A 22,467-nucleotide genomic window follows, 5' to 3' on the forward strand; every position below is an offset into this window, starting at 1 on the left:
ACTTTCTACCTTTATACAAATATAAAAACATCCATGGATACATCCATTCTGCACCACTTGTCCTCACTGTGTACTTGAGCCTGTTCTAGCTGAATTTAGACGAGAAGCGGGGTACACTCTGAACTGGTTGCTAGTCAATTACAGGGCACATCAAGATAAACAACCATTGACATCTCCAGACAATTTTGCATGTTTATTTTTTTCTTTTCTTTCTTTTTTTATTTTGGGAGTACTGGGAGATAACTCATACGGGCTTGGAGAGTACATGTAAGATCCCTATAGGATGCACCCTTTTGTTAGAGACTCAACACGTCTTTCACCAATCAAGTAAACCAAGTACTACATAAATCCCAGGAAAAGTAAAATATCATTTGTATTTTGGCAGATGATAAACTTGAAGAATACTCCTTAATTTTGAATAGCTTTGAATATTCCTAAAGAGAAAGGTGCTGAGATACTGCCTTGCTTGTTTCCATTATCAATGCGTAATGTTGCACTTTTAGTGCTTGAAATTTCTTGTCTTTTTGTTAGTAGCTTGCTAGCTACAGTAAAAGTTGCTCAGTGCATGCTGAACAAAAAAAAACTACAAGTTGCCAAGCGCACTTAACCAAATCTCACAAGTTAAATATAGTTATTACACTAACATTTTTACCATTTGATTTGTGTGTTTGCATCACCGCCCAAAATTTTATCTGGAATTCAAGTCCAGAATTGTATACTTCTGACCACAATTGCAAAATATACATTTTGTCAAAAGCAGACGGATTGTGTTTTCATATGTAAAATTACCCCCATAATTCAGTCTCATTTAAAAAAAAAATATTGCCTTCAATATTTTTCCTGCATTACCTGAATGAGAGTTCGCATTATGCCGTATGAATGTAACGCAACAACCTTTTCAGCAGCCATGTCCTCCTGACTAAAAGCTTTTTTGACATTAGCATGTCGTCCTTAAAAGGTAGACGGCTCCAATTTTCCTTTGAAAAGTGTATGTGTAATAGGTCCTTCTCAAATTCCAGCCTGCCGTAACCGCGAATGAAGACCTGTATACTATCCCCCTTCTTCTATACTTTACTCTCTTGTATTTTATCCACCTTACTGTAAATCCTTTATGTAAAACAAAACATGTAAAAACAGATCAGTGACGGAAACATAATTTGCCAAATTAATGCTTTCCTAAAATAGAATAGACACAAATTAAGAAAAAACGTGAATTTTGATAATGGAGCATAATAGGTAAGAGATGTTTTTGAGCCGGTGAGGCCCAAAGGCCTCCCTGACAAACACAACAACATACCTGACAAGCACCATTAAGGAAAGGATATCACCAGCAGCTACTAAATGGAATTGTCATAATTAGCTAATCCAGCTATAATCTAATTTGTTTGGCTTCACCTTTTACTAATATATTTGACCGTCATACAGGAGCATTACAGACAGCATAAATAGCATAATTCAACGGACATAGTTTGTAATTCAATTTGCATTTAATTTATCAATTTTTACTCTGGTAAAAATGAATGTTTAGTACTTATAGTACTTAACATTTCGGAACCTATTCGGCTTGAATTACAATGATTTACATATATCAATTTGACAGAAAAGCATTCAATCTGACTTTTTCTGCAACCAGTAAATCAGTTGATCTTCATCCTTTTCCTCTTCATATCTTCTGCAATTTTTATTATGAGCTGTTAAGTTTTTTTCTCTATTATTTTTTCCTTTATCTCTGAACACAAATATAGCGAGCCATCTGCCCATACAACTGTGGGACCAAAGTCTGCCCTTAAACAGAAGTGGGGCCCTAGAAGAGCGCCCCAAATTGCATCTCTCAACATCTTTCATTAGCTACCCCCCCCCATCTACACATGCTGCAGCACTCTCTCGCAGTCCCCTTGGCCTCAATCTCCTTTGTGTTGTGATATGAATGCACTTTGATTCTTAAAAAGTGGCTCTGTCCTTTTTGACATGAGCAGCCTGTGCCTGCCCTGTTCAGCCAGTAATTAGCCTGCTCTCCTTAGCTGTTGGGTACAAATTATACTCTACTTTCTCACCCCCTCCCCTATATTAATTCATTTATGGCAAAGTCTACAGCTCACCACTCCCTTCCCATCTGTCTTTCACGTACCTCAACTTCTCTAACGATGGGACGGTTGATTACACATTTGCAATAATTGATTCATGATCCTGTGTCAACTGGCACAGTTAAAATACCTTTACTTCTTACATATCTTGCACATTTGGTGGTCTTTTGGGGCATTTGGTTCAGTGTAGTTGAGTCATATTCTTCAAAATATGAATACTGCTTGCCAACTGAGCATGTCCTGGCTGGATAGGTACACTGAAAATCTCAGGGCATGGGTGGCATAGGGCTGTGGATTTGGAGAAGGTTTCTGACCATGTCCCCAGGGTAAGCCTGTGAGGGATACTCTTTGTGTATGCAGTGGCTGGCCATTTGTAAGTGGCCATGCAGTCCATGTATTAAAGGAGTATTTGTCCGGTCTGTATTTGCGACAGTAAGTCAGATCTGTTCCTAGTGGGGCTTGGACTCTGTCAGGGCTGTCGTTTGTCACCGGTTCTGTTCGTGCCTTTTATCAACAGAATTTCTAGGCGTAGCTGACTCGTTGAGAGGGTTGGTTCAGTGTTGGGAGAATCTCCTCTCTGCTTTTTGCGATTGATGTTTTCTCCTTGGCTCTATTGGACAGAAATCTCCAGCTCTTGATTGGGGCAGTTGGCAGCCAAGCTGTGATGAAGATCAGAACAACCAAGTCTGAGGCCATAGTTCTCAGATGGAAAAGGTTGGATTGCTCCCTCTGGGTTGCGGGGAAGTCTCCAGCCCAGGTGTATTTATCCAGGGATCTTTTTCATGAGTGAGCGTACATTGGATTATGAGATTGACACGCGGATTGAGGCGGCGTACGCAGTGTTGCGGGTAATTAACTGGTCTGTTGCGGTGGAGAGGGAACGGAGAAGGCAAAGCTCTCAGTTTACCGATTGATCTATGTTCCTAACCTAACTTATGGCAATAAAACAAAAGAACGGGTGAGGAGCTCAGTCATCATGGAGGGACTTTGAGTAGAGCTGCTGCTCCTTCATGTCGGCAAGAACACATTCCACATTCTGTTCTTGTGAGACGACATAAATTTTCTAAAGAAAATTAAAATAATAATTAAAAAAACATGCACACAGTCATCATGGAGAACACATTTTGACTGTGAAACACGTGACAAATTACCCTCAAGGCACCACTAACTTGGAGCAGAAATCCAATCTTAAGTCTTTGTCTTTTGGCAAATTAACCTACTTTTATTTTTATAAGCACTATATCGATGCCAACAACAATTGGAGTAGCGACTGAAATTATAAAGCAACTGTTCTAAGATCACAGACATGAGAGTTGAATTACTGATCACCCGGGATAAAACAGAATTTTAATTCAAAACAATTTAGCGCACTCTAATGGAACTGTAAAATAACTAGATGACTAAAGGCAAAGTGAAAGAATTTTAGCTCTAAAAAGCACCATGCACTCATGTGAAATCAAAATGGCTCTGAATTTGGCAGGCACACAGCATTCAATGCTTTTTGCTGTAATGGCTGACACTATTACAAACATTAACCCAATTCCCCTATGAATGCAATGCTCTGTTGTCATTGGGTCAGGAACATGCATGCACTTGTTTCAGGTTCGGTTGGGTGCTGTGCTCAAGCTGGTGTATTTGTAGGTTGCCGACTGAGGAGAGGCAAGAGGGCAAAAGGGACGTGCTGGCATAATGCATTTACTAATAATTGTTTATTATTGTTGGTTCCCCAGGGGGAGCACTTTATGGAAATGTCTGCATATGAAGGCCAGAGGTGAAAGAAGGCCACAGGGAAAATTAGTGTTTTAGATTCCCACAGTGTTCTAGCAGCTCTGTGTGTAGCGTCACCCTGACAACTCTGATCATACGTACATGCGTTTGTTTATGCTCACACAGAAGTAAAACATACAGGGGGGAAAAGTGGGTATTTTTTCATAATAATGTATACTAAAATACTTTCCACTGAGAATTAGGTGGTACAGTACATCCACATTTCACACTTTGCAACAAGGTGTAATGCTATCTCATTAACACACATGCATACATATGCAGCACTCAATTGCACCGTCTCCTACTGTGGCAAGGTGTGAGCTTGCACTTGCTCGCATACATTAATTAGAGACTGCTTCTAAAAACACAAAATTACAACGACAGCACATTAATAAACTGACTCTGCCAGTGACATGGCGAACCCATCTCTACAGTAACGGCAGCCCTAATGTTGCATATCTTGTCAGTAATTTGACTGGCAAACTGGCATAGTCACAACAGATACAGTATTTGACCCATTTTGACAGTGTATGCTGTAATCTGTTAAAACGTTTGGCTAAATGTAAGTTTTATAAAAAAAAAATCATCAATCAAAATCTTATTGTATTAGTTACATTGCACAAGATAACACAAAATGTTGTCAATTTACTGAAATGTACATGAAAGTTTATTTACCTTGATCAGTGAGAAAATGTGAGAAGTCAGCGCCAAGATGGTAAAGTAGAAGTAAAAATGAATAAATGTTTGGGTTAGGTGAAAGTCGTGTGCGGTCGTTTCGTCGCCGGTCTTTTGGTCGCCGTCTTTTGGTCGCCGTCTTTTGGTCGCCGGTCATTTTGCACTTGCACTTGCTAGTGTTGATGCTATTTAAGAATTTTATCCTTTAAAAAAATGATCAATACGCATTAATCCAGTATACCATATTACTTCTGATAAACCATATTTATCCGATGATATAGACAATTTTGATGCACATGAAATAGTTCATAATTTATTTTATTTTGATTGTTTTATGCCACATGTTGATGAATAGTGATCACACATTTATGTCTGCAAGTTTTTGACAGATTGCACGCAGCAGTGCAAAAAAATTAAGGTTCATTTTTCTATTTACAGAATGCTTGTTTTGTTGTGATATAGTTTAGTTGGAAGACAGTGTATCAAATTCTAAAACACAAGGATGCACAAAAAATCAGGTCATACTCTTCCATGGGGAATAGTTGTGTGGTTGAGAAAAATAAAAGTATCTTGCCAGGTCATTTTTACAGAATCTATGTTTATGTGCATGTGTGTGTTCTTTTTAATGACAAGGTTGGATAATCATGCGTTGACTTTATTGTGAATCACTAGGAGAGCCCATTTCCTCATTCTTCAGAGAAAGCAGGAGGCCAAACCCCACTGGTTTTGGCAGGAGGTTGTGTTTGTCTGCTGTGTTTTTCTACAGCCTGTCTGCCTGTGCTTTTTTTGTGGTTACGATGAGTAAATCATTATCCAGCAGGCCTGAGCCAGAACAGTCTGGACACACCAGACAGTACACTTAAAGCCCACAAATTAGGTACACCTGCTCATCTAAGGTTGGCCAAAATCTTTGAAACTTATTTGGGAATGATTTATTTACTACATTCTTAAAGCAATGTCCAAATACAAAAACTGTGTGGATCAAGTCACACAGGATAGACATACCTCTGAGAAGAAAGCGGCAAAGGCAGGTAGGCAGTCGGTCAGAACTGTAATTAATGAACAAGTTTCTCATGATTAACTTTTATTAAGCAATACTCTTGAGCCCTTGAGTAGACAGGTAATATGAGAGGCCTGGAGAGAAGGAAAGAGGGATGGAGAACAGGAAGGACGAAGAGAGAGACTCTCGACCCCATTATTTCTCCTCAGTCGCTCGTAAAAACAGCATCCCGTAAACTCATAAAACCCTTTCCCACTGTAGCTGGGCCCTTAAGATGCAGCCTGGTGAATTAGAAGGGCACCCAATGTTCAGCAAAGGACGCCTTCTTTTGGAGGGACCATTATGCACCTGCATTATTATTTCTCATGAATAGTAATTCAGCGGCATCATGAATGAGTGATGAGGACTACTAAGTGAGTAAAGGTTAGAAAAGCAGACTCATGATGCATACTACTGTTAAAAACAATATGGTCATTGATATCTGAATCCTGTCTCATCCCCTGAGTGGTGATATTGCATTTTCAATCTTTTTATAAGACATAACTTCACTCGGATTTCCAAAGAAATTGTCCCTAGACTGCCTCGAGGGTACACATTTGTATTGATTGCCAGTAATCACAGGCAAATCATCCACACCAAGTAAGTTTTTATTTAACATACCTGTGCATTTATTTGAACTCCAAAACTGTTAACTTGAAGCACATGTGCTGTCCTCATGTTAAATGAATATTGAATGTATAGTATTTGACAAAGTATTATAAATGAATGTAGGACATAAAAGCATCTATATGTAAATATATAAATCTTGTTGTTAAAAGCTACTCGGATCTCTGAGGATCATCTTTTAAAAAAGCCACCTTCCTCAGAGGATGCATCATAAAGGAGTGGTATCCATTAACCACAAAGGCATACAACTCGTTGAAGGCACTCTGCGTTTCCAAGCGTGCCTCCAAGCATTTGTTAATAAATGACACTTGTACTTCAACACCGGCAAGGATCACTATCCATAAACTACTTGATGTCTTTTTGATGAGAAAAGAGAGCTATAAATGAGGTCCGACGAAGATGGAGGATTTTTTTTCAACAATGAAATAAAAAGAAAAAAATATACGTAATTACACGTATGTACATTTACATATGTATATGAATTGTCGCATTTCCAAGAAAATATATTAAATAACAATCAACAATTATCACTTGAACAAAATGATGACCCTCATTGATGACCCTCCATATTTGTTAATCTGTCACTGTTCATCTTTCTCTTGATACACAGATTTAATAATTAAAAAAGCGAATTAAACTTTATTTCTTGTATTCAATATGGCTGGGAGATGTCAAACACATAGCACAGCGATTAGATAATTCTTCCCAAAATTGATTGAATGATGCATTCAAGATCCCTACAATAATTTGCTACTGTAGCTGTTGGCATTCGATTCAAGATTCAAAGTCATTGCTTCAAGAGTCAAACAATGAAAAAGTTTTAACTGTTTGTATGATTAGTAGGCTATATATTGTCTAGATATAAAAGTAGGTGGAATAGGTGAGGATGATGCAAAGGACAGGGTCAAGTGGAAAAACTGGATTTGCTGTGACGACCCCTCACAGGACAAGCCGAGAGTGGAGTATATATCGTCCACATGTAGGCAGATTAGTCTACAGGCCCTGTGGACCAGGTTGATTTTGAAATAAATCTGTCCAGTTTAGTTTAATGCACATTAAACATGTGGCTTTAATTTCAAGAGGACTGTCTTTAATTCAACGTGTTCAGATCCCCTGCTATGATATGAACTGCTTCAGGATATCTGTTCTGCTGACTACTTAAAGTCTCCCTCAACAGTCTGAGTGCTTGCATCAGTCAAGTCAGAGGTCGAACTGACGATACCTGCTTATAACTAAGGAGACATCCATTTTAGACTAACAGAACACTCCAGTTGGGATAGATAATATTTCCTGACAATGAATTAGAAAAAAAATCAGAGAAAGAGTAGAATGTGGCCTGCTGGCTTAATAGCTTCACCTAGGATGAATGAATACAGCTAAAACAAAGTTTGGTGAATCTTAGCGTGCAGCAGTCCTTAGCATTTTTTTTGAGAAGCCTGCAGTATTAGTTTTTTTCCATCTTGTTAAAACAGGGAATTTGTGTTCTCAATGAAAATGCAGATAAGCGGTTGTTTGGGTGGGCTTCCACAATGCCCAATCGTATACCATGTGTGTGCCTACACTTCCTTCCTTGCTTGCTGTGCCACTTCCTTCTCTTCCCCCATGGGATAATATCTATGGCACACCGGGGCCCCTAGCAATATCTTTGAGGATGGTATGTGAGTTGATATAATCAGTTGTAACAGTTCACTTGCTGCATAGCCCAATATTGGAGTTTTTGCCCTTATAGCCAGCCATTTGTTTTCAGTATAGACGTAGCTCACACATAGCAGTTAAAGAAAAACAGAGCAGACTGTGACTGACAGCAGTCATGCTGGCATGCACAATTTTCATGAATTGAATTACCTTTGTTATATTACAAAGGGATAAACCTCTCAAATACCCGACCGACTCCGATCAAATACAACCACACAAAATATTGTTGAAGATTGATCGGAAATGCATCCTCTGTATCGTTTACCCCAATACTGAAGCTGTTATTTATATGAATAGAATCACAAAATTACGTAGTGCAAGTCCTACCTGCCAATATTGTTCTTTTACAATAGCCCAGAATTGGCACATATTTCTTGGAATCTCTGAATAAGGTAAAAACACACAATAGGCATGCCGGCTAGGCTGATGTATCAACTTCTAGCCTTCTCCAGGTCCATCTGACACCTCTGTAAATTGAAAACCACGAGGGCCTTGTTCTTCAACGAATGGTCCTGCGGTGCAGGATACACACAAACACCTATGTGTCAAGGAATTCTCCATTCAAGCAATATATATATTTCCATGCAGCATTGCAATAGATATCTTCACTCATGAATCCAATCTAAATTAAATCTAAACATGTTGGCCTGGTATGGTACCTCATACAGATTGTAGGGACTCAAAGAAGAGTTCACTCTGGGAAAAGGATTTTTTTTTTTTTTTGCACTACTACACAGTGACATGGTCCTTTTGTCGCTTGCTGGGATACAAGTAGAGTTGCATTTAAACTACCACTAAACCAATAAACGTGGTTTTAGAGGTTTTTATTGAGCCATTAATGCCGCCGCTGTAATTATATTGTTGGTGTGGCATTGAAACTGTTCTTTCTTAAGCACTTAAAGACAGAAAGTGTAGCAGTACATTCACAGAAAATCCCATTCAACCCCCAACCTTTATATTCTACTCCTCCATTAAGGAATGTTATTTAAATCAATTTGCTGTTTGCCGCAATAAAATCAATGGAGTAAGCCTTCAATCTTTATTCAAATAACGTACGGCCTATTAGCGTGACAAAACTTCCACATTAACATCTGAGACCAGTCACAGGTTACTCTTTACTCCCAAACCCATTAATTGATTTAATTCTGATTCTATGTTTTTTTCCCACATATAATATATTGCCCTCTATTTTAAACCAGGGCACTTAATTCCTCACTGTAAAAATCGTATTGTTTTTCCCTACTGCTTCAAGTAAGTGGTTTCAATTGTAACTGTGATTGTTTCCACTTGCAGTATCACAACTTAAGGGAATGACTCATATGAAATCGTTAAGTGCGCAGCAAAAGCATATGTAGTGCATGCAACAAAATGTAATGTGTTCCAAAAATATAGCACTGTTTAAGCAGTAACATGTTTATTATAGCCAAATCTGATTCTCGGTCATTTATTGCCGCTCAGTTTCTATCATGATTATTTCTATTTTTAATGTGGTCACAAACATTTTCTGCGTGTTTTTTTTACTTCTCTTTACTCCTTTCAAAGGAATGAGTCTTGAGTCGATGAACTGCTTTTGAAGAGTCATGCAGCTTAATGTTCCTACCGTCCGCTATGCTGAACTAAACTCGTATTAATGAATAAGGTACCGTGGAAACCCACAATGGGATCTGCGAAAAAGGAGCAAGGGAGAGTGAAAGAGCGAAAAGGGAGTAGGGGGGGTGAATTCATTCCGTATCAATTTAGTTAGTATTCCTTAAGGGACGTTCATATATTTTCTGTGGACCAGTGCTCAATAACCGTCTCTTTATTTTTGTCATTCACTGTTTGTGGCAAAGTTTCTTGTTAAGGATCTGGCTGCTTCGGTAGCGCTAAAGAGGAAGGAATGTGGACATATAGAGGTGAAAACAAAGAAAAAAAATCATAGAGATCATTAACATTAACATTGCAAACAAGATTTACACCTGCTTGTTCTCTATTTCTTTCTTTCTCCTTCTCTCTCTCTGTGCAAGCTGCTTTCACCTTTCCACTCCTGCACACCCCACACCACCCCTCGACCATGTGACGCGTTTGATTCCGCCGCATTCATACATCAGTGCACCCGTGCAATGCTGACACCTCATCTCAGGCTGCCGACTTTGGCTACCGAGGCCCTCTTTTGCATAGTGCAGTGGTCCTCCCTCTCCCCCTCCCCGCTTCCTCTGTCTCTTCTGTGTGACACCCTGCCCATCTTTAAAGAGGGAATGAAGGATCAGGAATAGGAGCTCTGTTTGGGAAGAAAGTGGAGAAGAGCTTGCTGGAGACGTGTGTGCGTGTGTGTGTGTGCCCAGGCAGCAAAAGCTAAAGGTCAAATTTAGGATGAGTCTAAAAAAAGATATCAGCCAGAATGTCAATCTGTTTAAACATTTTGCTGCCAATCAAATGATGAGGGATGGAGATAGCATAAATTACCTTAAAGTTTCTCTTTTGATTGTTTGATTTCTGCACAATCGTATTTCACGAAGCATACACACAGGCCACCTTCCCACACACTATAATAAAATCAGATCTAACTGCCACAATGCATGAAGACATTCACTGACGATTCAATAGTCACACTTACTTGTCATGACCATTGCTACCCTTCCATATTCTAAATATAAAAATAGGGTCAAGATAACAATTTTTAGTTTTTTGATGGATAATGTCAAAGAGATCTGGCTTGCATCATTAAAAGATGTTTGAAGTGGCCGAACTAAAGAACAAAAATACTGGAAAGGGCTCTCACATTTCACTTTAACATAATTATATACTTGTATTTCTAAATATGTAATATTTTTTACCTTAAATTTGCATATATAGTCTAAATATAGGATAGGATCTTTTCTTTTTAAGGAACGCAAAAGTATTGATAATAAACAAAATCTGGGTTAATATTCGCCTATTCAAATGAAGATAATTATAGAAAAATCACGCATGTGATATCGTAGCTAGGTTGTACTGCTGGCTTCTCCGCCCTTTATTTTACAGACATCAAGACTAAAGGAACATATTGACACCTTTTCATGTGTGTGTAGCGGAAGTGCGGAAGTGTGTCTGTTATTGGAAGGACAACAGGAGAAAAAGATGGGAGTGTGAATGTCACTTTGAACTGTCACACTGTTGCACCCCCATGCCTCACACACACGTCCTAATGAGAACGATAGGAGGGGTGGGCTTCCGCTGTGCCAACCCAGGGGCCAAGGTGGGAGAGACACTTCTTCCCCTGCACCCACTGTAAACACACTGAAACCCCACAGACTGCCCCCCTCCCCCAGAGGCACGTACGCAAACACACAGTGAGGCCTCCCAAAGCTTGACAGGCTCAGATAAATCAGGCTCTCAACACTCCTCCGCCTTTTCCACCTCTCTTTCCCCATGTTCCTCCCCTCGCCACCTGGGGTGGGAGGAGAGCGTTAATTTTCTTCAGGGGAGAAATGCAAGGGAGGGAACGAGTGACGGAAAAACGATTAATGAATGCAGATGCAAAAGTGCAGTATTAGCTTTCATTGGCAAACATCTGACTGGGAAAGTGAGAATTGTGGACAGTAAAATAAAGTATTTTCTAATGGGAAAATGAGTGTTTAAACAAAAAACAAAACTCTACATTGACTTTTTTGTGTGAAGGTAATGTTTTATTTATGGTGGTCCAAATTTGGGCCCATGTTTTGCTCTTTGAGCGTGAGATTTTGATAATTGGGAAATACTTCACCTTTGAACGTCTACGCATAGACAGGGAAAAACCCAACAACAAAAACATAGCTTCAAGCTAAAACTCCCTTTAATGGTCAAACTAGGTGTGTTTAATTCTCTCAGAAATTAAGAACTGCAGATTAATTTGGAAAAATTTCTAAAGCCTTCGTTATAGTACATCTCAGACGTGAACTAGATGTGTGAATTCTTTAGCAAAAAGCTTTCTTTTTCACCATTTAGTTCAATTCTGATTAGACACTATTTGTATCCTGGGATCGGCTGGCCACCGATTCAGGGTTTCCCCCGTCTCTGGCCCGGAGTCAGCTGGGATGGGCTCCAGCACCCCCCGCGACCCTAATGAGGATAAAGCCGCTCAGAAAATGAGAGACTATTTGTATCATAAATACAATCCACAGTTCTCATTCACACAGTTGCATTGCTTGATGAAGATGCATTTTGCTGTGGTTCTGAATTGAGTAACAGATCGCCTGTAGTACGACTCATGGCATCAGTAGTAATTGTAATATGAGGGTTTAGGTTCTGTTTTAAAGGCCATTTCAAGAAGTTTCAAGACGAAACCCTACTTGTTCACTAGTTGTTAGTAAGCAACTTATCATGCAAACAAAGGGCTTAGGCGGACACAAACAAAACCCATCTGTGTGGTATGCTGGATGCTTAAGACAATAACTGAGATTTTTAATTGAAAGAGAGATGTGGCTCCCCCACAGTAACCCATCTGTTCAAAATTGATATCTGAATGACAGTTGCCCTCTTGTCTCTTCTGACGAGCAGGCGTGAGAGTTTGAAGCCCTATTTCATTTATTTCAGGTAATTGAATTGTGATGCACGCTTGTGGGTAGATAACGATGGCGGGAACTAATAAACAGCACACTGTGTTATTGTTTTAATCACAAGGATGTGTTATTATTCTACTCAAGAGATTAAAAACTTCAAACACCTGTCACTAGCAAATGTGAAGAGTACTTTAAATTTAAATAACAAACGTGAAAGATGGGAGAAAAGGCCCTTTGTGGTACAGGTGGAGGATAGCGGGATGAGGACTGGCAGGAATATGTTCTCGTCCAAGTACAGTATGGACTGGCCGCGAGGATGAAAGAGAAAAGAACTGCAAACAGATGGTCAAGGTTTGACAAGGATGAACAAGCTAGAGAGACAGTAGGAGGGAGTCTTGAATTATATGGGGGAAAAAATAAGCTCACATTGTTGTTTTGATTATTGGGAAGCTGTCTTTCAGTTAGGATTATTTCATTGAAATGAAAAGGAGGGATGGTATGATGCTGACGGAGGTAAAGGTTGAAGGTGAAGGAAAGAAAAGAGTAAAAAGAAGAGGAATGAGGTGAAATGGGTAAAAGGAAAGAGTAAGAATGGAGTAAAAAAAGATGTGAAATTAATCTTTTGTGCCTATCTTACACTGCTGCAGACATGTTCAGACAAAAGCATGGACCTAGAGAAGCTGCCTGCGTGTGATTGATGAATAAAGTAAAGGTGTCAGAAGTGTATTATGTAAATTAGCCAAGGCAGGGCCTATTTCAGTGGCGAATGAAAGAGTGGGACAAACATGGGTGCGAAGGTGTGTTGTGTGTGTGTGTCCGTGTGTGTGTGTGTGAGCAAGAGAGAGAGAGAGATTGGAAGAAGTCGAGTGTGTATTCCATGGTCGACACAAACGTCCCCAAGCACCACAGCTGTGCCATTTTTCATCTATCAAGACAACCTCTGACGGCAATCTCCTCCATGGTTGCTGGTTTAAATCTCAGCGATGGACATCCAAAAAAAAAAGATGGACAGACGAAAGCGCCTGAACAAGGATGGTTCGAGAAAGACAGCAAAGAACAGATGGGTATGGGAGGGGGCATGTTAATGAATACAAAGCTTCTGATTGACCAGGGTGGAATATTTGTTTCATCCCATGCATCTCCCTCTCTCTGACTCGCACCGTAGTAAATGTATACAGTTACATTTCTCACCACCACTCTATCTCCCAATGGGGAATACAGTTATTTCAGTCAGAGTCGTAAAGACTGCAATAAAGAGCCTGTCTGTCTGATTCCCAATGACAGTGTACAGGCTCTGGGCTGTTGTATGGAGGGGGCTAGAGGGTGTCGCTGATGTTATGAACAGGAGCAAGCTGAAAGTCTTTTGTGGTATAGAGTGTGATTTGCATTAGATACCCGGGTCTGTCATGGGGGAGAAAGTGAGTAAGACAGACATAAATTCTGACAATGGCCATATCTTTTTCAGTTCTCCATATACACAATTATACATTACCACTATCTGTGTATCCACCAGGTAGGTTTCAAGCATCCCTGTTAATGCAGCCAGCATCACTTTTAATAGCCTGACAAAAGCAATATATCATGCATTCACCTACACAGAGCTACATAAAACAGGTTAAGGGAAATTGATGACATCCTCAGCTTTAATTCTTAATTCGACTGGCATCTCCCTGTGAGTGAAACAGACAAAGATGTATAGGGTTACCCCTGGGCAGCCGATGCGCTAATTGCCGGTGGTTGTCATTTGCAGAAGCGAGCACTCAGAGGCTAACTAGAGTTGTAGCCTTCTATTTTGAACCCCTCTTCCATTGTGCGGCAGCGACGGCCAGACAGGCTGCTGAGAAAGCTGTTTTCAACACAACAGCAGCACCCATTTATTAACTCGTCCATAAGTAAGCCCAGGTCATGGCTGTTTCTCTGGGTTACTATTTATTAAGAGTCTGCAAAAAGAAGGCTAGGCCCAGCCCGATAATAAATGAAAGAAGCAGCATGTAATTGAGCTTTATTAGGCCACAGTGAGAAAAAAAGAGACTGGAAAATGGGGCAACGGGGCTGAGAGGACAGGGATAAGACGAAAAAGAGACTTGCATTGTCAAAACCTGTTCCGCTCTCATGCCTCTGTTTATTAATTTCGTCACCGAAGCACGAGGCAGAGCAATTTTCAGATCACTTCCACTACACTTCTTCTCATATTTTCAGTGTAAGTATGAGTGACAGTCTAAAACGTGTACTGCGCTTCACACTGCGGCAAATGGGAAAGGGTTACGATACTTTGCGTTACGCCTAGTGTGCTTGTGTGTGTGACACCGTAACCATTTGTAGGGTTATATGAAGGGTAAACATAAAGGGTCTGTTTAAGTCAAAATTCCAACCCAAAACTGTTAAATTATACTTTACCAGATTTACAGATTGAGTTATGCTTACTTGGCTGTTAATGTGTGCCAGATAGTTTTACTGTTAATATTCTACCATATAGTGTATGTAAGTTCACATTTAAGTTTAGTGAGAATCATTTAATTCTTCAGAATAGGAATATTTATTTTTTAATTGTTGAAAACTCCCATGTAAAATAAAATGTGCTTGTTTTATTACACAGTGCATAGTTGTTAGTCTCAGGATGCCCCTTGCCTACTGACCACAGTTGTCTGGGATGGGCTTCGGCACCCCCGTGACCCTTATCAGATTAAGCGGTATGTAACATGAATGAATGAATTACTTTTAACTTATGTTTTTGTGTCTATAGTGAACCTATACACAGAGAGAGCACTACTAGTGTTTCATACTTCTACTATGTTCAAAATGTCACAAGCTGCCAGGCTAGTTATTATTCAGACAATCTTCTGATGGGTTAGGGTTAACTCTTCAATCCACCCCTTCATGACCTCAACACAGACGCCCCTCATTGCGGACAGACTTATTGTGCTCCTCCATATCCCTGCAATCAGGATTTATTATGCCTACCCATCTTATTTTTGCTCCTTTCTTCCACAGTATTCAATTTATTGGTTTTGTATTTCAAACCAAAATGTGTTCCTCCTGTACCATATTTACAAAAATAAATACAGTATATATACTGTACATTCATTTACTTCTTTTTCAGTGCTATGTTTCTCTCGTTCATTTTTTCCACTGCTCATTTTATGCCACTTCAATCTTCTCCTTCTTTACTGTCTCACTTTTTCTCATCCTCCCTCACTAATTCTCTTTCTCATTTGCTTCTCTCTTTCTTCTTCCCCATACAGGAGCTGTCATTAGAGTGTGTCACATATCTGGTTTCGCCATGCATATGAGCCTCTGTCTCTTTCATGTTTCCCTGGTACACATACATTACTTTGGAGAGACAATACCTCCTTCAGATAATGCTTTAAATGAGTGAATTTACATACATATGCTTGTATATGCAGCCCAGCCTCTCTATGTGCTCTCAACATGCCGAGATTTGTGCGTGTGTATGTGTGTGCATGTGTCAGTGTGCGTAGGGAGGTGGCACTCCAGTGGGACCATCATTAGAGTGGATCTAGACTAATGACACAGGAAACTGATTCACACTGTGAGAACTTCTGAGAAGAACCCCCTGCTCTCAAAAACACACACACACATGCACACACACACGGAGGAAGTGGGATTAGATCTTTTAAAAATGGTATGACCAAATTATTTACTAATTTAACTGATCAGTAATCCTTGTAATTCATCCTGGCAGCCTTGAGAGGTGGAATGGTCTATCTCTCTCACTCTCTGTCTCGCTCGTGCTCTCCCTCTCTCTCTTTCTCTCTCTTTCGCACACTCTCTCTCTCTCGGTCTCTCCCTCTCGCTCTCTCTCTCTTGCCCTCTCAATCATCTAACTTCATCTCTTTCAGTGCCACTGATAATGATGTGGCCCTTTTTAAGCATTCTGCTGTGAAATTTAAGTCAGTTTACAGGAAAATTCATTCATTTGCTGTACTGCACTGGTTTCCATTGAGTCCAAGGATAAACAATAACAGAATGGCCTAGGACAAAAATACATGCTGAATATGCTTGATTCTTGTCATGCGTCCTATGATGTATGGAACTGGTTTGTTGTGTGGTCCAAGAAAAGTAACCATGCAGGGTGATGTAGCATTCAGTTTTTCTTGATTCTTATCTGTAGAACAGATAACTTGAAGATACGAGCTGTCCTTATGTATTTAGTTAGCTCCTTTTAAATCGGGGTTAAACCCACTATTGTTTACATGACATATCCTTAATGCTCCAATCTGCAATTTATGACTTGTGCTGTTTCACAAATTCGGTCTTAAAAGATTTGTTGCCAATCTCCCAACGAAGTTGAGTATGTAATAGAGAAGGAACTGTGATTCATGAATGGACTATGTGCTGTATTGGCCAATATTATGGGTAATTACCAACTATTTCTACATATTGTATGTTTTTGTTTGTTTGTTTTTAATAATTTCATTGTTTCCTTCCAGTATTATTGACCCAGTGTTTCACATTACTCTATATAGATTTAAAAAAAATATATTAAAGGACAATTTTAAACAGAATACAGAATACATCATTAGAAATAAAATCATTTCATGCAATTCTTTCTCAATTATCTCTTATTTACATAAAAAAAATCTGTATTTCCTTTTTATTTATGCACCTCACTTTATTCTAGATGTCACAAAAAATACATGTTACTATCCTGGTGAAGTCAGTCTGCTGTTCTGTTATTAATGCAGCAAAGAATTCAGTCACTGTTTGCAAATAATATCCACAAATTGAATCATTGTTGCATGAATTTATGCAAAATATTCATTTCAGGCAGCGCGAGGGTTGAGTGCTTTTAAATTGGAGAGATCATTCATGGCTTCACCTTTTCAGGCGAGATAAAGTCGTGTGCAGTAACATTACAATGTCAAGGGAAGGTGGGGGTTAGGGTGTTGGGGGATCAAAAAAGTGGAATAAGAGAACAGAAGGCAATAATAAGAGAAAAGCAGCACGATTCAATAAATAAACTAAATACAAAGTGGTTGGAGCACAGAAAAACAAAGGAATAAGAACATCTCTATTTTTATTGTCTTCATGTTGCCTACAATTGGCCAGTCCAGGTAGTACATGTTTTAGAAAAATAAGGGAAATAAAACAAAAATACAGATGGAGTTGGTCCTACTTGAAACATTTACCCTTTTAATCCTTTACAGCACACTAATTTGACTCAATTCACACCCAGTCCTCCCAGTTTAAATGAACAACACATATTGTATAAGTTGAATGTTATAAAGTTAAAAACAAATGAACAAAACCTTAAATGCTATGAAATAACACTGACATTGTATGCACATGTGTATGCATCATACTATTTTCATCCCAATCCCAGTATGCCAGAATTTAATGTATTAGTACAGTAGTGCCATTCATTCTGAATGATTTGTAATGTACTATTTTGGTTAAGAAAAAAAAAAGTTACACATCCTTAACAATGCAGGCAAATTAGCAATCCATCCATTCAACTAGCCAGCCAGCCCAGTTGAGGGTCACAGGTGCCCATTCCGGCTGACCTTGTGTGAGATGTGGAGTACACCTTGGCTGGATTCCCAGTCAATCATAGGGAACGCAGAGACAAACATCCATTCAATCTTTTCATAGAAAAACATGCACATTTTTTTAAGTGTGGGAAGGAAATAGGCTAATGAGACACAGCCTATAAAAACATGAGGACATCATGCCGATTCCAACCAAGAACCTTGGACTATGAATTATACGTGTCACCCAATGCCAGCACAAATAAGAGGTCAAACATTATTTTTTTGTTCTTTTTTCACGGTGATCCTAAAGGAAGCAAGGGAGGCCTGCAGTTCTTTGTACTTTTTTTAAAGGAGTCTTTTCTGTGCTTCTGGGGTCATTTGTGTTGCCACACTAGGATTTGTTCACCTTTTCTGTATTTTCTAGTTTTATAGATGCTGGAAGTCCGTCACCAAGGTTTTCCAAAACCTTGAAACTTAAAATGTTGTTTAGCAACCCTTTCCACTGTCATAGATGTCAACACAATTCTGATCTGTTATTGATTTTCTTAGCAACACGGCCTTTTGTTACAGCTTTTTAAAAATCTTTCCTTCAAATCTTTCGATTAACATCTGGGGCAAACTGGGGGTTGGTAAAAATAAGTTGAGCTTTAAAAAATACATTTTGAATACTTCACCTGTGCAATAATTTCCAGACTGATGGGTAGGATATCCTGTAAAACAATTTTCAAGCAATGATCATTTCCAAACATGGTTACAAGCCTGCTTAAGTCTTTCGATTTTACCAGTGTATGTCCTCTTTCTAAAAATTTATCCTCTACCACACCTACTCTTTACCGCAGAGAATAAGTAAGAAGTTTAATCACCAGTAGAATGCAATTTCTTTGAAATGTATGCAGAGGCTGCATGTTTCACAAATATTTTATGCTAATACAATAAAAATGTAAAGTTGAGAATAAACGTCCCCTCCTTTTTTTGGTTGTGTAAAAGGTAACCAGAAGACTAATGGAGGGTTGTGTGTGGCACAAAATTTGGCAGGGGTGTAGGGAGTTGAGTTGGTGGGGGGTTCATCACATGGCCTGGGCCTCACCAAGGGATAGGCTGTCGCTAGGAGACAGAGGCAGGGAATGGACCAGTGGCAATGATGTATTAACTGGCGAAGGTGGCTGACAGTAATCTTTGTCACTAGATGCAGTGGCTGTCTAAGTCCTGTCATTTTATGCATCTCATGCAAAACAGATGTACCCGGATACTACAGGCTCAGGGAGGGAGAGATTCAGCCAAGATGGAGGATGGAAGAGGTGGAGGAGAGGAGTAAAAGAATCATTATACAGCGAGAGGTTGGAAAGGCTGTCACAAAGAATTCCATTATTTTTCATCCTATATTGAGAAGCTGGATTGTGCAGATTGTATTTTTTTTAACCGCCATAAGCCTCTAAATAATTTGGGAACTTTCAACGATGGAAGTTTTCCTTTCTCACTGCTCATTATGCAGAGTCCAGGGTAGAGGTGCTCTATCACCCTACGTCCAACTCATTTCTTTCCTTCCAACTGCTCTTGATCCTCCTGTTACAACAATTATTCATCCGAACCACAGAACACATACTTTATGTTCTACTTTCATCCTAGTACTACCTTGTATACTGTCTTATCAACCATGTGTTAATCACTTTCTTTGTTCTCTTTGGAAACATCTCATAGTTAAACTTTCTCGAATCGTTTAATTCTTACAATTCATTCCATTATTAGGCAAATTATTAAGCTCATTAGTGATTACTACGAACTACATTTTATAATGTGCAACATCTTTTAACAGTGCAAACTGAGGTGTCAAAACCGTCACTGGAGACTCATTGGTCACTCCACTGCATTAAGCCGAGTCTTTAAATTCTACTCTATTCCTTCACACAAAAGTAAAATTGTAGCTCTATCTTAATTGCATATCTATTTGCTGCTGTGATGCACATCTCATATTAACGACATTGTATATAGTGCATGTAGACAGCAGCAGAAGGACCATATATTTTTATCTACCTGCAATAAAACTCACCCTCTGTTCAGGCTATGAATAACACTTATACTGCTATCTCCTTTCTTTACATTTGAGGTAGGAAGCCAGGGTTGAAATCATGTGGGAAAAGGAGTTTTTTTGTACATTATATTAAAGTTAAAGGGATATTTGTGGATTAAAATTAGCCTGACTGTGACCACAGAACACAATCAAATCCTAAGCATCAAACTTAAAAAAAATAAAAAATAAAAAAACACTAATGTAATCACTGCATGCAAATAATAAATTGCAATATATACAAAAACAAATAAGGTAGTACTTATTGTATGGTTCATTTCAACAAACATGAACAATGTTCTATTTTTTTATTATTTTATTTCATTTCATAACACATTTGACCACATTTTTTTTCTATGGTGTGCTAAGCTCTGAACATAAATTTAGATTTTCACTTCATTCCTGTGTTGAACTTTTGACATCTGATCTCCCAAGTGGCCCCAACCTTAACCCTCACACTCCAACCATCACCTCCTCACCTTTTTGTCATCCCAACCAAGTTGGTAACTTCTACTGGTGGAGATGTTGAAAAAGAAACCTCTGAAAACCAAACTCACAGAGAGATAGAAATAAGATTCAAGTAGTTCTACCCAGGTCTCTGTTGGTTACAGTCACAGTCTGATTTCCCTTCATTGCTAAGATGGATGAGGTCCCAGTCCGACCAAAAACAGATCTGCTTTCTACCGCATATACATGCTTTGAGGGTATGTTGCCGTAGAGAGTGTGGCTTAGGTGGGTATTATACAAAACACAGCTTCTTTTGGTGACCATTATACATGCACACTGGATCAGCATGTCATCTTGGCCTGCCTGCATTACATGATGGACTGGCCCAATTTACATCATGCACACAGGACCAGAGCACGTGCTTCATTCGACACTCATGGTACTGTACTGTATAACATCACACAGACTGGAGTGGAAGTGGGAGGATACCGTTGAGAGTATATATTCGCGCACACAGACACACACACACATAAATGGATCTCCCACACAGTTTCTTGTCCATGTCAGTCGTTACTGAGTCAAAACTGAATAAATTACTGAGATTCCCTCTCTCTCGCTTTCACTTTTACTGTGTATTTCGTTCCCTCATTTTTCTTGCTGTGTATGTTGACAAACTCTGTGTTCAACTTCAACCTACTGGTCTTTCAGAGCATAATTAAAATACTATTTGTGACCTGGAAATGACTTTGCCAGTCCCTTTTCAATCCTTTTGCATTTATCCAACTGTTCCTTGCTGTAGCATTTTTACTTGTTTGCTATTTTGATAATAGATCACTCTTTCATAATACAAGGACTTCAACATGTCCCTCCAACACCTTCAATATGTTCTTAGGTCTCTCTGGCTCTATGTCAAGGCATATGCATACTGTGTGAATGTAAAAGCTTGGTCAAAAGTTTTGAGATTCTTTCTCATTCAACCAAATGGTGAAAAGGCTGGAAAATGGATGTATGGCTGCAGGTGGACATTGAAAACTGTGAGAACACTCTGACAGAGCAGATTTTTACCAAAGAAACCAAATTTAAAGCATCGCCATGGCTAAAACTGTGACTTATCGGCCTAGCAATGGAGCTAGATTCTAAAACTTATCGTCTAACACCATATTTGGTGAATGCTATGACTCTTTCCATTATCATCATATCACCTACCCTGCAAATTTGAGCTAAAATGAACCCATACCTGATAAAAGTTATGATTTTCCCACTAATATTCCTCATCAACATTATTTATTGTCATGTGAATTCACACTTGATCTTTGATATGGTTCCACTTCCCCCTCCACACCCTTGGCAACATGAAGTAATTGAGTCAGGGAAAGTGAGCAGGAGATATAAAGGTTAAAATTGGTGGAGGGATGGGAAGTAAGGACAATGATATAGAAGAAGAGCTTCAGGGCAAAGTATGGAAAAGAGGTAGAGGGAGGGTGCCGCTAATGGAAAGGAAAAGAGACAAGAGGGCAGAAATGGATAGAGAGCGAGAGGTATAAGAGATGTGTATCAAAGCCCAGAAGATTGTCCAAGATACTTACAGCCTTCAATTCATCCAGACCAATTTTGGGAAAAAAGGGGGACTAAAAAGGTCAGCTCATTAACACACGCAGACAATATTGTTCTTTCTGGTCTTTTTCAATACTTACATTATGGTCACGAGCTTACTGCTTGTGTTTTGTGTATGTGCATGTGTTGTTGCTTCCCAGGGGTTAAAAACACATGACCGAGGTACATAGAAAGAAGCAGTGTTTGTTTCCATTAATCATTGCAGCGCTTGAGGCCAAGACCTCTGTCCCAGCCTATCACACATCAGACCACACAAACTTCTCAGCGCAACACAGTACAACAGAACAGTGTGAGAATATAGTTTTAGCTGTGGAAAGATTCAACTTTGTTCTTTAAAAATAGAAGCATAAATAATGACACACAAATGTGTATTTGGTGTATGTAGCCGCTTAATTGCACACTTAGTAACTCTTAACAATGTGTTCACTGGGAGCGATTATAGATTTCTATGTATGTAATGAAT

General features: G+C 39.2%; 1 long non-coding RNA gene across 3 annotated transcripts in view; it reads left to right on the top strand.

The window, feature by feature from the left end:
• The window catches only part of LOC144084884 (uncharacterized), a 233,609-nt gene that overhangs the window by 156,381 nt on the left and 54,761 nt on the right, over positions 1 to 22,467 (top strand). The gene's annotated exons all lie outside the window — the stretch shown is intronic.

Source organism: Stigmatopora argus, chromosome 11, assembly GCF_051989625.1.
Source record: "Stigmatopora argus isolate UIUO_Sarg chromosome 11, RoL_Sarg_1.0, whole genome shotgun sequence".
Lineage (NCBI taxonomy): Eukaryota > Metazoa > Chordata > Actinopteri > Syngnathiformes > Syngnathidae > Stigmatopora > Stigmatopora argus.